Raw genomic sequence first — 13,576 nt, forward strand, 5'->3', positions numbered from 1 at the left:
ACACTTGGGAAAGAGAAACCCTCAACTCCCATTTTCTTCGACGTGTGAAAGGTTCCTTTACTAAAGTTTTAAGTGGCTTATGGGGGGAAAATATCTGGATCTGAGTATTCCCCCCCCTCTCCCACAAATGTTACAATTTTCCTTGGCCCTCCCCCTTTGACCAGTCCATCAGTATCCAGTAGTATTTGTTGAGTCCTTCGCGAAATGGCAAGACACGAGAAGCAGTTGTAGTTCTCAGGAAACTTCTTTATTCTTTAGTTCAGCTTACAGTTAGAAGACGCCGACAACGCCCAAAACTCCTGGCCTCTTATATAGGTCATCCGCAGGTCAATCTGCAACTTTTTGGCACACCAGCATTTGCGCATGCGCACAAGTACTGGTGACAGCCTGTCTGGTCCCGGGCAACTTGCACCTGCCCGGGACCGTTTGCAATGCCCCGAGCCTGCTTGCACGGCTCAGGACATAACAGAAGTTTGGTGCCTCGATGTAGTTTTCGCATTCTGCTCTCAGGCTGTGTATCCTTGGCTAGTTTATTCCAGATTTTGATATCTCTGGTTTTTGTTAGCTTGTCTGGGCGCTCTTATCCATTACTCCTGCCCAAACTTCTCCAACCCTTCCCCCTCCCTTGCACTTTATGACAGGATGCTAGCAAAGCAAAAAAACTGAAGGTAGCAGGCAGGACATTCTGCCCCCCCCCTTTTGGAAAAGACTTTATTTAGTCCTATAGAGAAGGAGAAAATAGGATGAGATAGAAAAAACCACTTAGATAAACAAAGCTTATCTGTATACTTCATATGTCTAATAATCTTAAAAACATGAATCCCAGGTATGTTCATTAAAATACAATAGAGCCACTGAACTCCAGGATAGAAAAAACTTTAATAAATACAACTTAGCTTTTGTCAATCCTGTTGACATCGGTAGAATTGGTAATCGGCGGTTAGAGAAAACCGCTTATATAAGTAGATGGAGGTTTAACAGTCCAGCCAAGGAGTGTGCGGGCAGTCCATCCACCACACCCCACAGTTGGCCGTTAAGATTTCCAACTGCGGTATTAAACGGAGTTTGTTTCAATTTTGATATTCTGTCGCCGCTAGCCGGCTGCATTCATCCTGCCGCATGCAGCTGCTCAGCGTTGTTGCCAGATTCCATACTTATTCGCATAGAAGTCTTAAGGCGGGTTGGCAACCTTAAAAACACTCAGAGCCACTTGGACCCGTTTCCCAGAGAAAAGAAAACACTGGCGGGGGGGGAGCTTGATTTTGAAGAGTTTAATTTAAAAAAATAGAGGCTGCTGTGCATGAGTCCTCTCTCCCTCTTTCCAATCTTCTGCTCACCTGGCAAACTGCCTTCAGGGCAAGCTGACACACATTCTTGTTGGGCTGGCTCTCCTGCCCTTGGTCTGCCAGACCTCTTCCCCCACTCAGGGAGAGGCTGCTTTTTTCTGCTCCTTCTGCTTTGCAGCAAAGGCAGGAGCCCCGCCCAATAAGCTTGTCAGAGAACAGCGTGAAGCCATCTTTTTTACTCACAAACACAGGGAAGCGCAAGTGCCTGTCTCTATGCAAATGGAGGAGGCTGGGAACCACAGGAGAAGGCTCAAAAGAGTCATGTGGCTCCAGAGCCGCAGACTGCTGACCTGTGGTCTAGGGGCTGAAACATGTTAGGTGTTCTGTCTCTGAAGGAGCAAGAGCTTTCCAGCCCATTAGATAATTGGATTTTTCCCCATTTTCTAGGTAGCCTTGTTGAAAATACCTGGGAGGGTGCAGATATCATCAATAAAGATAAAGCAGATCCATTGCTTGAAGAGCCTCTCACCATAAAAAAATGCAAAGTCCTTACGATGGTGACAGTGAGTGCTCTTCAATTAATTGTATCATAATCTCAATGATTTCCATTCACTTACATCTCATTTTAGTTGCTTCATATATACCCTGACTAGTGTTGGCTTTGATGGTGTCTAGTCACCATGTTTTGTGTGTGTGTGACTTTCCAAAGGGTTTCAGGAATAATATGGAGGGAGGGCCCCATTGTGCCAGGGACGATCTTGGGGACCTTGAGAAGCTGCACATTGTGGAGATTTGTCTCTTGGTGTGGAGGGGCAATAAAGTTCCATGTTTTCAGAAGTCTCAGTTCTTGAGGTACAGCTTTTGTTCGAAAAATGCTTTGGGTGCCTGCCAATCCAGTGCTCCGGGGGGGTGGTTTTACAACTCCTTGGAAAGTTGGGTTGGGTTGAAGCAGTAGAAAATACTTGTGACTTGTGTTTTATTTCTCATCAAGCTGGGTTTTCAATTTAGTTTCTGAAAGTTTCGTTACCAGACTAGGTAACATCATCAGTGTGATTTTTTAAAACTATTTTCCTTAGCTTATAAACGTCTTGTGTACCAGTGTTGGGTCAGTTGGTCGCGTGAGTTGGTTGGTGGTTTGGAGCTATATTTAAATTATGAGCAACCGATTGGTTCTCTTGTTGAATGTTCTGGTTTCTTACATATTCATATGTTGGCTCTACATCAATAATGCTAGTTAATTGCATTTGCGCAAGGCTGGAGACAGCCAGACTGGTCCCGGTCAACCACGTGGTCTGCCCTGGGACTCTGCAGCGTTCCTGAGCCTGCTGAATAATTCAGCAGGCCCAGGACATAACAGATAGCATCTCCTGTTTTTTGTCCTTAGATGCTTTTCAGTACAGCAAGCTAGCAAGCTTCTCTGTGACTTCGAAAACAATCACTTGTCCCACAAATGAAAATCAAGTTGTGCAGGATCACGAACGTTACTTTTGTTGAGGGCCAACGAAAAATAGCAAAGGTTTTTTTGAGGAGTTTTGCAAATGGTGATGCAAATTGCCCCCCCCCCATTTCTTCAATCCTTCGTATAATTGTAGGTCCTGGAAGACTCACTGTACTAAATAAACCAGCCTTCTCTGGACACGTCTCTTTTAGCAACAGAAAGACATTCTTTAACAAATTCTCTACGAATGGTCTTGCCAGTACACGCTATTAGCTTGGTAACTTGAAAACTTGCTCGCGGCAATGAAATTGCTCAAAGTATAGATATCCAGAATACAGATGCTATGGAAGAAATGGCAAGAAGTCCAATGGTCCAAATGCCATAGAGAGTGGTTGGGCCAATCCCAAGTCCCGAATGGGGGGGGGAGACCGTAGGTTAGCAAAAATCAGTTGGTGGACTCCGCTTCTTTACAGAGGCAGTGTGCACACCGGGCACAATTATTGGGCAAGTTGTATTTTTGAAGGATTAATTTTCTTACTGAACAACTTAACAGTGTTCTCTGTCAATCCAAAATGTTTAATAAATATTAAACCTGAACAAGAAAGTAAAAGCGAGGTTTTAGCCACCTTAGGAGAACAGGTGTGCACAATTATTGGGCAACTATATTAGTGTGTAGAATTATGCAACTAAATGAAAAACAAATTTGCCCCATCTCATTTATTTGCATCTACTAAAGTGAGAAGAATAAGCAACTCAAACATTTCTGACACGTCAGCAAAAAAAAAAAAAAAAAACCCAGTGACCCGATAATAGCCACCCTTTTTGTCAATAAGTCATAAGGCTTCCGTTCATGGAGTCTTAATCAGTTTCTTGATCTGTTGACAATCAACCCAGATGTTCAGAGGGGCATTGTTTTCTTTCACCATAAATCTCCCATTTAAGAAGAACCCACAAGTTCTCAATAGGATTTACCTCAGGTGAGGAAGGGGGGGGCAAGGTCATTATTCTTTTAATCTATGTTTACTGGCTAACCACACCGGAATATTTTGATGCATGCGTGGAGTCATTCATTGTCCTGCATAACAATCACTGTCTTAAAAGATGCAGAGTATTGCTGCTTGGAAAAAGTGCTAAAAATTGGCAGTAGCTTTGGGAATTGATTTTGAGTCTCATCTTCAACCTGAAAAGGTCCAACTAGCTTGTCTACAACAATACCAGTACCCCACCTCCACCTTGAAAGTTTGAGTCAAAGTGGAGCTTTGCCTGTTAAGATCCAGCCATGGGGACCCTCCTTTGAAAAATCTGTCTTCAAACATTTCTTGGCCCAGTCTTGCCGTTTCAATTTACATTTCTTGTTCAGAGGTGGTCCGGGTTTCAGCTTTCCTTACCTTGGCTATGTCTCTGAGTAACCTTCTGGGTACTCCAGGTAGCTTGCAGTTCTGGAATAGTAACAGCCCTGGAGGATAATGGGTTACTGGTATCTTTACATTTGATTCTTCTCAAATCTTTGGCAGTTAATGTGTACGCAAATAAATGCTAATTCTCAATAATCCTTTGGAAAGCTCCATTTTTAAGTAAGGATGTCACGTTTGTTTGGGCTGGAGACCAAGTCATGACTGGGTGTGTCCTAGGCCCAGGATGAGCATGGCACGTTTGGCTGACTTGGTCTAATGAGCAGGAAGACAGAGCTAACCCATTGGTGGATTCTCCATCTTCTGTTCTGGAGAAAGCTCTATTTTTAAGTAAGAACTATATGTATATATGGCAGCCAAGAACATTTACAATATATGGATTATATTACTAGTGTGGAAAATGAAAATATTGGCTTTTTTTTTTTTAGGCAAGGTTTAGGCTAGGCCTAGGTGAACTAAATTGGGCCTCAGGGAAAAATTGTTTAATTTTATGTATTTTTATTATAATCACAAGTGCTTTAATATTTTATCAGCAGCCTATTGTCGGAGTTCCAACATTTAACTAAGTAAGAAATGGGGAACTGAAAGTAGCTAATGGATGTGGGTTCCATCGTACACGGGTATATGAGGAAAGTTATGTGGAGCAGAAAGTGTAAGATTGCTGGACCACCTGTCTACAGTCTTAGGACTAGAAAAGGTATAAAGAGTTGGGGACTGAACCTCATTGATTTGCCATTGGCCTATAGCTGTTCTTATTGGAGCTGCTACATTGGACCTCATTGCAATGAGTTTTTAACGTAAGCGATATTTACAGTATGTGTAAGTTGCAAAATATTGCTGAAACAAACCTCTGAATCTTAAAGTAAGAAGTATTGCTTTGTGTTGCTGTCTCTTGTTTTTTTTTATTTGGTTTTTCCAAGACACTAGGAAATAATCTTAATAATCTTAGGACCACCCAGGCGTGTAACCAGGTCTTCGAAGTTTTAGGAAAGGCCAATCTGGCAGAGTCATTCTAATCTCCAAAGGGAGAATGTTCTAGAAGACAAGTGCTATGGCAGAACGGGAGCCCCTAATCCCTAACAGTTGACATTTCTTTGGCTGACAGGACCCATAGCATACTCGAATCTACTGAATAAAAGAAACAACAGAGAGATAACCTGGTCCCAATTCATTGCATAATCAAGGTTGGCGTTGACCGAACGTAGCATATTGTATAAATGCAGTGGGTTGTGTTTTTTTGACAGGATTGAGCATCTTCAATTAAGATGGCTACCATGTCACAGATAGTGACAACCAGTTAAAGGTGTGGCTTTGACTCTGATGCAGATGGACAATACAAGTGTCTTTTAATGCCATTTGTTTGCCAGAGATTGGAGCAGTTACTGATAAAATAAATTGGATAACCTAGGATTCTTATCCAGATGGTGATTTTAAGACATTTGCAGAAATGCTTAAAGGAGAGGGTAGTAATGGGGGATTCCTGCAAAACTGAATATTGGGCATAAAATGCAGAGTCCTAGGAAGGAAGATAAGTTGGCTGGCAGTAGGGGAAGGTACAATGAAAAGCTGTGAACCTTCTAGAATGCCTCTGGTTGAGACCCACGTCGTCCAGAATGATAGGAACCACCAACCTAGCATCCTAGCACAGGTACTATAGATTAAAAAAGGCAGGTTCCATTACTTAAGCAAAAGAGGCTGAAGCAGTTTTTGAACTCGGAAATATGAGATAACATTCAGAAGTGGGCTCAGGATTCCTCCCTAATTCACTGAACTGTGAGGAGGATGAGCAAGCAATTGGGACACTCCAACGTGAAGGATTCTGTAATTAATATATTATCACAGGCAAAGGGTGTGTCCTTTCTGTGGTGTTGATTTCAGAGTCTCTGGCCCATTCATTTCTCTTAGATGCACTTGTCACGCTCTGGAAAAGATGACATTTTTCCACTTGTTCTTTTGACTGTCCCTCTAATCCAACAACATCTTCAACTCTGCTCCGGAGACTGCGGTTGAAAAAGTTCCATGAACTTTTTCAAAATTGTTCCTCAGTAGATCCCAAAATGAAGATCTCTGGCTTCAATTGTATATTAATCTTTAAAATCTTCTGAACCGATAGATTCTGTAATTTTAGCCAATCTCAACCAAAATGATTTTTAGCCGCCTTGTATTGATTTTGTAGTCTGGTCTACCCAGCAGGGTTCACCAGGATTACTTAGAGAGTTTGGTGTACACCCAATGCCCAACTTCACAAATAAACTGTAGGTTGTCGCAGCCTATTGCTGCAAAACGGGACCCCCTCCCCCGTATGCCCCAAAAAGCTTTTACAGGTCTGGTGGTAATTAGAAATTCTGTTTAAATTATGTCTATATACCATGTTTCCCGAAAGTAAGACCTACCCTGGAAATAAGCCCTAGTTTGATTCCTACCCCAAAAACAAACCCTAATTTTGGGGCGAGGTACACGCCTAAAAGTCAAGCTGGGGTTGGGGGTGCAGCTTCACGTGTCCCACACCCATTAACAGTTGCAGCCAGGCCATCCTGCCTTGCCTTCTCAGTCTACTTCTACGGCACCCTCCGGGCTTCCATTTTGCTGTCAGAGGCCTTCAGGAAATGCCTCTGCAGCTAAGAATGGAGCTCTGGATTGATCCGTGCATTGCTCCTCGGCCTCCATTTTGCCATTGGAGGCCTTCCAGGAAGGCCTCTGTAGCTGAGAACCCGACCTATGGATTGAATTTTATTTTCGGGGAAACAAGCTAGTCCCACAGAACATGTGAAGTGTACAGGCCACATGGGTCTTTCTGCCTAACTGGCAGGGAACTACTTGGGACACAAAAGACTTGGGTCAGCACTTTAATTTTGAAATTCCCTTTTCCAGCTGATTGTTTGAGTCCCATAAAGAGATTTCTTCAATTTGGACACAAGATGGTCTTTTCTACTTTTCACATCTCTTGATAGCACTCTGGAAATAAGGACAGTAAAGAAAACCACCCCCAGGGGTCCGGTTCGCGCCGCTGGCAGACGTGTGTGATCGATCTCCCCGCCGTTTGGTTTTCCTTCTTCGGGAGACCCTGGAAAGGGTTAAAAGTCGCCCTGGAGGGGCGACCACTGTTGGGGAGGACTTTGCCAGATCGTGGAGGGGCGGCAGCCTCTCCGTTTGATCTGGGGCAACTCCTCAGGACCGAAGAAGAAAAGAGCGGCCATTAACATGGCCGCTTACTTAGTCGCACCAGCCAAAAGCCCAAAGCACTAATAAGCCTGATGAAGCAACTGGAGGAGTTGGGTGAGACCTTACTGTTGAGTCCTCGAGTCAGTGGCTAAAGAAGAGCACACGTTCTGATGGTTGTGACAGCTTTTATTCTCTTTAACTCTGTCCGACACAGCTCAGAGGCTCGCAGGCCTCTTTTAATAGAATTCCGGGGCAAAAAGGTAACAAACTGGCACGCTTTCGCGCCTTGCGCATGCACGTAGGCTGGTGCCACTCCGTCTGGTCCCAGGCAGCTTGCAACAGCCCGGGACCATTGCAACATCTTTCTTTCCCAACTATTTTTCTGTAAAAAGCCTTAAAATACCCTTTTTCCCCAGCTTAATTCCGAGGCTTCTGCTTACCCCGGGAACACAAAGCCAATAAACAAAAATAATAAGATCAAGAAAACCATCCCCTTATTCCTTCTGATTTCATTATTTGCCCATTAGCTTGTGGTGATTTCTTGCCATTTTACTTTCTGATCAAAGTGTATAAAGACATTTCTGTCGTTTGTCATGTGGCTGTTTTTAGAGGGTAGGGGGGAAATACCTTGGGCAGCTTATACAGGTGAAAAAATAGTTCAGATTAAAGAGGTTCAGATCTGCTGCTTTATAGGTGCCTGGTAATAAGTTTGACTTCAGCTGTCTAGAGCCTAGTGACAAGCCATATTAGTATGGCTGGTCTTTCGTCCGCCGGTTTGGAGGGCTACGCCGGATCAAACGGAAGGACTACCGCCCTCCCATGATCAAGCGGGAATCCCTTTCTTTCCAGGGTCCCACAGCAATGCGAAATCGTACGTGGAAGACGGAGCTCATCTTCCAAAGGGCCGCGATGGGAAGCTGGAAATCCTTCTGTCCGTCATGTGACTTGCAGCTCGTAAAGCAGCACAGCCTGCTTGCAAAGACGAGGCGCAAGTTTTAGGATTGAAAGACGTGTTCATCGTCTGAAGCAAAATCAATTTCTTCCTTCACACTTTCGGCCTTTTGTAGAGTTTTGATTTTGCATTCTAGCTTTACGGATTCTGCAATCTGCTTTTTAAATGGCCTTGTTTCTTGGACACGAAATGTGTTGTTTTTTTTTTTGCTTGGATGTTCCTTCCCATCCTAAGTTCATAGTGCAGAGATGACAATGACCAGTAGGGGCTGGTCCAGAAGCTGAAGGATGCAGGTTTGATTCCCTTGCAGGACCATTAACCAGCTCTTAAATATTGCCACTTAATAGACGGGTGGCTTTTTTTAAAAAAAAAGTATCCTAAACCTCAAAAGTGTAAGCATCCTTTGTTCGCAGTAGCCATTGCCCTATCCTTGTCTGATGCCAAAATGGAGAGGCTAGTCAGTTCTTGTTTATTAGCTGGAGCTGCTGATCTTGGAAACTCGACATAAGAGATACCGTACAGGAGAGAAACCATATAAATGCTGGACAATGAAGGTTTAACCACTGATCCCCCCCCCCTAGAGACTTCCCTACTCATGTGGACCCTCCATACATAGCTGCAGTGGCATCTTGTCCCCATGGAATCACCATACATTCTTCTGGGAAACCACTGTTTCTGTAGAGGCACCAAGAGATCTTCAAATCTCCATACACTCCCCCCCCCCCCCGTGGAGAGTTCTATTCCACTAGAAATTGCGTAATAGTTTCAGAAACATCTGCCAGTCTAGGGTCCACCATATGCGTCATACTCTTTAATTTGCATTGCAAATTTTGCCCGGCAAACTCAACGGCCTCCAAACTGGTCAGCAGAATGGGGAACTGAGGGGTATGCAGGGCAGCTGAATTTTCTGCAAAATCCATCTGAAGAATTTGTCTTGGACTTGAAGGATGCTTTTCCAGATGTTTTTCAGTCTGTTCAGAACTTCTTTTCAATTGTTCATGCACTGATTGGTGCTGGATTTGAGGGTGTCTAGCCACCGTGTACTTCAGTGGTTCTCAACCTTTTCAATGCTGCGACCTCCAACTGGTCGTAAGTCGAGGACTACTCAACTGGGGCAGCACTGTTTGCAGACTGGGACTTTTGGCGGGCTCAGTAGGGCAGAGACAGCCGGGACAATTCCTATTGGCTTTTGAAAGCCAATAGAATTAGACTCTATTCAAGAGAGTCTATTCTATTGGCTTTCAAAAGCCAATAGAATAAAAGGGAGTAGCACAGCTAAGGAAAAGGGGGAAAAATGGTGGACTGCGTTTGACCCCCGTGAAATGGTCATTCGACCCCAAATGGGGTCCCAACCCACAGGTTGAGAACCACTGATGTACTTAGATGATCATTTCCTTTTTTTTTTAACTATGGACTCCCGAGCATAACTACTTTTTCCAGTGAGTTTGTTGGTGTGATATGTTGACTTCCACGGTATCTACTCACTATGTTTTTGGATGACCTCCATTCCTTTTGCCGCTGGCCATTCTGAGCATAAAACCGAGCTTAAATGTTTTTAATCCATTGAGTTTAACCTCACAAGGAGGCCAAAATAAGGTAGAATTTAGTGATTTTTACCTTCCAGCCATATGTACGTTTTTTTTAAAAAAATAATCTAGTACTTGCTTTTATCACCTGTCTAGGGATTGTTGCCGATTACATTAGATTGGGCGTGACATAGGTGTTATATACCGGGATCGGTGAGGCATTGAAAGAGACTGTAGTGAAAGTAACAACTTGTCGGCTCTAACAGCCGCTTGACTCTTATTTATATGGACCGCTGCAACTTGCAAATTCCTCGGGGGCTCGGGTTGCGATCTGGATGGAGACAGTCCAGATGGGGACAGACTCCCTCTGTCCCCATCTCACTTCCACTGGGCTTCGACCCGTTGATGTGCAAGGGGTTGTATGCTGGCAGAGCAGAAAGTCTGCCAGCCGACGATGCCAATTCCCAGACGCAATTCTTTTAAGCAACTCCTTGGTCATCCTGGCCATTTGAAGCTTAGGTGAAAAGGGGTTGACGTAGCATGTGTAATCGTGTTAGTCCTTAAGAAGGACTGAAACTCAACAGCACTAAATTGTGCCCCATTATCTGACACAATTACATCAGGTAAGCCATGCGTGGCCAAGATTCTGCGCAGTTCCTGGATGGTCCTGGCAGTAATAGAAGGGACAGGTGCTACCTCAAGCCATTTGGAGTAACTGTCCATTACAATGAGGAACACCTGCCCTTGGAAGGGTACTGCATAGTCTATGTGAATCCTGGACCAGGAGGGTGTCATGGTGTTAATGTTGCAGTTGCCTGGATGACTTGCAGCCTTTTCAGGTGCAGAACTTAACTGGTTTTTGAAAGGCCTGGGGTGTTGATGCTGACTGCTAAATTTGTCATCCCTCATAGAAATTTCCTTCGGCAGCGTTTTGCCAACTTTTGCATCTGGTAGTGCACAAATGTCTCTTTCTCGCTGTTTCAACCATACGTTCTGAAACGCCAAACATTTTCGCTGTCACCCGTATCGACCAACACTTTGGGGCCAAAGTCAGTAATTAAACTTTTGTCGATCTATCGGATATTTTAATTTTCGTTTTCATGTCTTCGATTAGGTCAGCATAATTCTGACATGACATGTGGCATTCCTCAGCAGATTTGCACAATTGATGTCTGCTTCCATCTGATCAGGTTTTTTTTTGTTTGCCGTTAAAACATGGAAATTATGTTCTGATCCTCGTAAAGTTTGTGAAGGAGTCCCATCTGCTTCTCAGTTTCTTTAAGGCAGTTTTCAGGGCTCTTTTTTTTTTAGTGTTTTTCGTTCCTTTTTATTTTTCATATTGTTAATATAATCCATTGTTATGTCCACTATTACATTATAATCTCCTATTATACAAGTATACTGCTCAAAAAAATGGAACGCAAAAATAAGACATCCTAAAGCTGAATGAAATACTCTTTATTAAATACTTTGTTCATTACATACTGTATTTTCCGGCATATAAGACGAGTTTCTAAACCATGAAAATCTTCTCAAAAGTTGGGGGTCATCTTATACACCCAGTTGTCTTATACGCGGGAAAATACCTGCATGTGTGTTGGAGGCCAGCCGGCCAGGTCAGGAGGGGAGAGGTGGCGCTTTCTGAGCGGGAGCTGGCGCTCTGGCCATGCCCCTCTTGCATGATATGGGCTGTGTGGCATCGAAAGGGGCTCCCGCGACCTCACCGCTGTGATGGCGCTCAGGCTGGGTGGGGCGGCTGGGAGAGGGCAAGAGGTGCCGGGATGAAGATGGGGGCTCCAGGTTGGCGGGTGTGAGAGTGCAGCTGACGGCTCTGAGGCACGTGGATCCTCCGCGCAGCTTCCAAGGCCCCGGATGTGCCGCCACTTGGCTCTCCGCCAGAGCCTCCCCCCTACCCAGGCAATTGTGCGCAGCTGCTTGTGCGTCCTTGGCAGTGCCTCCCCACTTCAATCCTCTCTCCTTCCTTCCCCCTTCAATCTCCTTACTTGTCCATTTTCCTTTTCAGTCTTCCTTCCTTTCCCCTTCAATCTTCCTTCCCTCCCTCCCAACATTTTTGAGCAAGGAAGAGTAAGCTTCTCCAGTGAACATTGCTACCGTATTTTCTGGCGTATAAGATGACTTTTTAAACCATGAAAATCTTCTCAAAAGTTGGGGGTCGTCTTATATGCCGGAAAATACGGTAGTTGAATGCTGACAACAAAATCACACAAAAATTACCAATGGAAGTCAAATTTAGCAACCCATGGAGGTCTGGAGTTGAAGTTATATTCAAAATTTTAAAGTGGAAAAAAAAAACACTACAGGCTGATCCAACTTTGATGTAATATCCTTAAAACAAGTCAAAATGAGGCTCAGTGTGTGTGGCCTCTACGTGCCTGTATGACCTCCCTACAACGCCTGGGCATGCTCCTGATGTGGCGGATGGTGGTCTGAGGGATCTCCTCCCACACCTGGACTAAAGCATCCCCGAACTCCTGGACAGTCTGGTGCAACGTGGCGTTGGTGGGTGGAGCGAGACATGATGTTCCAGATGTGCTCAATTGGATTCAGGTCTGGGGAACGGGCGGGCCAGTCCATAGCATCAATGCCTTGGTCTACAAGAGGTCTGAGGATCTCATCTCGGTACCTAATGGCAGTCAGGCTACCTCTGGCGAGCAGATGGAGGGCTGTGCGGCCCCCTAAAGAAATGCCACCCCACACCATTACTGACCCACTGCCAAAACCAGTCATGCTGGAGGATGTTGCAGGCAGCAGAACGTCCTCCACAGGATTTCCAGACCCTGTCACATGTGCTCAGTGTGAACCTGCTTTCATCTGTGAAGAGCACGGTGCCAGTGGCGAATTTGCCAATCTTGGTGTTCTATGTCTTGCACGGTGTTGGGCTGTAAGCACAATCCCCAACTGTGAACGTCGGGCCCTCATATCACCCCCATGGAGTCTGTTTCTGACCGTTTGAGCAGCCATGTGCACATTTGTGGCCCGCTGAAGGTCATTTTGCAGGGCTCTGGCAGTGCTCCTCCTGTCCCTCCTTGCACAAAGGTGGAGATAGCGGTCCTGATGCGGGGTTGTTGCCTTAACGGCCTCCTCCACATCTCCTGATGTACTGGACTGTCTCCTGGCAGCACCTCCATGCTCTGGACACTGCTGACATGACAGACACAGCAAACCTTGCCACAGCTCGCATTGATGTGCCATCCTGGATGAGCTGCAGTACCTTGAGCCATTTGTGTGGGTTGTAGACTCCGTCTCATGCTACCACTAGAGTGAAAGCACCGCCAGCATTCAAAAGTGACCAAATCATCAGCCAGAAAGAATAGGAACTGAGAAGTGGTCTGTGGTCACCACCTGCAGAACCACTCCTTTATTGGGCATGTCTTGCTAACTTAGCCTATGCTTTCCACCTGTTGTCTATTCCATTTGCACAACAGCATGTGAAATTGATTGTCAATCAGTGTTGCTACCTAAATGGACAGTTTGATTTCACAGAAGTGTGATTGACTTGGAGTCATATTGTGGTGTTCAAGAGTTAGTTCCCTTTATTTTTTTGAGCAGTTCTATTTCTTTGTCCAATTTCAATAAGTTTTTTATGTAGGACTTTATAAAACTCTTTTTTGGTTTTCATTTGGAGTATAAATTTTCACCAGTAACCATGATATCTGTTCCATTTGTAATTATAGTATTAATACCTTTCCCTCTGTATTTTGATATTTTAAATTGGCTCTAATTCCTTTTCTGATTCCTTTTCTGATATAGATTGTTACTCCTCTTGTTTTTGTTCCATT

Source organism: Crotalus tigris, unplaced genomic scaffold (genome assembly GCF_016545835.1).
Source record: "Crotalus tigris isolate CLP2741 ecotype Arizona unplaced genomic scaffold, ASM1654583v1 scf7180000021160.8983255:1529534, whole genome shotgun sequence".
Taxonomy (NCBI): domain Eukaryota; kingdom Metazoa; phylum Chordata; class Lepidosauria; order Squamata; family Viperidae; genus Crotalus; species Crotalus tigris.